The following is a 2,110-nucleotide window of genomic DNA, read 5'->3' as shown; positions in this document are numbered from 1 at the left end:
TTAGGATCCCTAATCACAGAGAGCGCTGTAACGCTAAATGGAGGGGGGAAACACTTCACACAGTTACAGCGCCAATGGTTATCACTAACTAACAACACAATCTGTCTTAATCTAGATTCTCCAGTTCCTGACACAGGATCAAACAGAACAAGTTGTACATCTTCACACCGATGGATTTACAGCTATCTGAGAGGTCAAAAGCAGGCGTTCTGAGAAGAGCTGCTGTCACTGCTCTGATTCAGAGAGGCCCTCTGAGAAAGGAAATCAGAATGGTTAACAATACAGAAGCATTTCTTAAAACACATGACTTAAACAAAGAGTACATAAGGTAAGAACATGATAGTATTTCAATCTGGAAAGACTCAGATGAAGAAAAAGGAACAATTAAAAGATTTAATGACAGCAATGAATAACAGTTCTTTGGCGCTCGGGCCCGGCAGCTGATCTGAGCTGAGATTTGATGTGAACTCGATGAACATCCCAATAACCGATTAGGGATGCTCTCCCCCAGGGCCCAACACTGGTGGAGAAGGTCTGGAAAGGGTGCTATCCTGGAGAGCCGAAGGATGTGGGTGGAGAAGGGGAGGTGGTGGGTTGAACGCAGCTGGGAAGCGGCTGACGGCTTCGGTGTGGATCCTTTTATGCTGAACTTGATTGATGATTGGACACGCCAGGTGAGGTCCAGCGCTGAGGTCAGAGATGAGCATGACGCCGATGGACGAACGGAGGGGATGGAGTCTTCCAGGTTGAATTTTCGCTATCAGCTCCATTTCAATCTGGAAAGACTCAGACGAAGAAAAAGGAACAATTAAAAGATTTAATGACACCAATGAATGACAGTTTTTTGGCGCTCGGGCCCCGGCAGCTGATCTGAGCTGAGATTTGATGTGAACTCGATGAACATCCCGATAACCGATTAGGGATGCTCTCCCCCCAAAAAGGGGCAGAGGCCGGGGCCGAGGCCCAAAGAAATGGGGGATCTAAAACTTGTGAGCTGGCTTGAGGGTGCGGAGAGAAACATCACAGTACTGGTAGTCGCCAAACAAGTGCAGAAGTCTAGAAGGTGAGAAGCTGGTAGGAGGAATCAAATTTGATTGCTAGAGGGGTTTTCATGATATCATGAAGCCCATTCAAAGAATGAAGGCATGCTAAGAGAAAGGCTAAAAAATACCAGGCAAGAGAGTAAGGCGCGGAGCCAGGCAGGAGATGGGATCAGTTTCGGGGGACACAATCGCCTGGAGACAGGCTGGAGGATAGGTGCCTGCTGTAAGGGAGCCCTGCTGAAAATATGAGCGAAGAACAACTGAGACATGGGCCAACAATGAGAGGAAGGCTAGGAAATGGGCCAGCCATAGGGGCAGGCCATGCTGGGACATGCCGAAAAAACTCAGACGTAGAAATGAATGATTGAAGATTTAATGACAAAATTAATAACGGTTCTTAGGAAATGAATGACAGTTCTTTGGCACTCAAGCCCCGGCGGAAGATTTGAACTGTGATCTCGGGTGATCGCCCCCGACTCTGATTAGGGATGCTCTCCCCCCCAAAAGGGGCTGAGGCCGGAGCCGAGGCCCTAAGGTGAGAGGAGGGAAAGGGCAACTGATCCGCCTGTACATACTGCTGTAAACACCGTCCTATCTGAGCTCTTCACAAGAAACATGCAAAGGTAATAAAACGAAATAACACGGAGACATGAAGCAACACGGTCCTATTTCTCTAAAAGCAGCAACTTTGAACCTGAACGGTCAGCTGAAGCAGATCTCTGACACTACAGCTGCGCTACTGTTAAGCTATGAGGCTTGTTGAGCTCCGTCAGGCTTCAGAAGCTAAAGCCTGAACCGTAACCTCCCCCGTTAATCTCTGACACTAACGACTTGAAATTGGATAAATACATTGTCCATTAGAATGTTTAGCTACTTAAATAGCACATTTTTACAAGAACAATGACCGAGAATATTGCCTATTAGCATAAGCTAAGGTTAATGTTAGCCACAAAATTTAAGTAAAACTCACCTTTGTGTCAGTGAATGTATAACGAGGCGAACATCTTAATACCTTTCTCCAACTGACTTGTTGGGGCTTCGGATCGATGTACAAACCTTGGCCAAGC

This window comes from Poecilia formosa, unplaced genomic scaffold (genome assembly GCF_000485575.1).
Source record: "Poecilia formosa unplaced genomic scaffold, Poecilia_formosa-5.1.2 Scaffold927, whole genome shotgun sequence".
NCBI lineage: Eukaryota > Metazoa > Chordata > Actinopteri > Cyprinodontiformes > Poeciliidae > Poecilia > Poecilia formosa.
The sequence above is the reverse complement of the archived record's forward strand: the minus strand, read 5'-3'. Positions refer to the sequence as shown.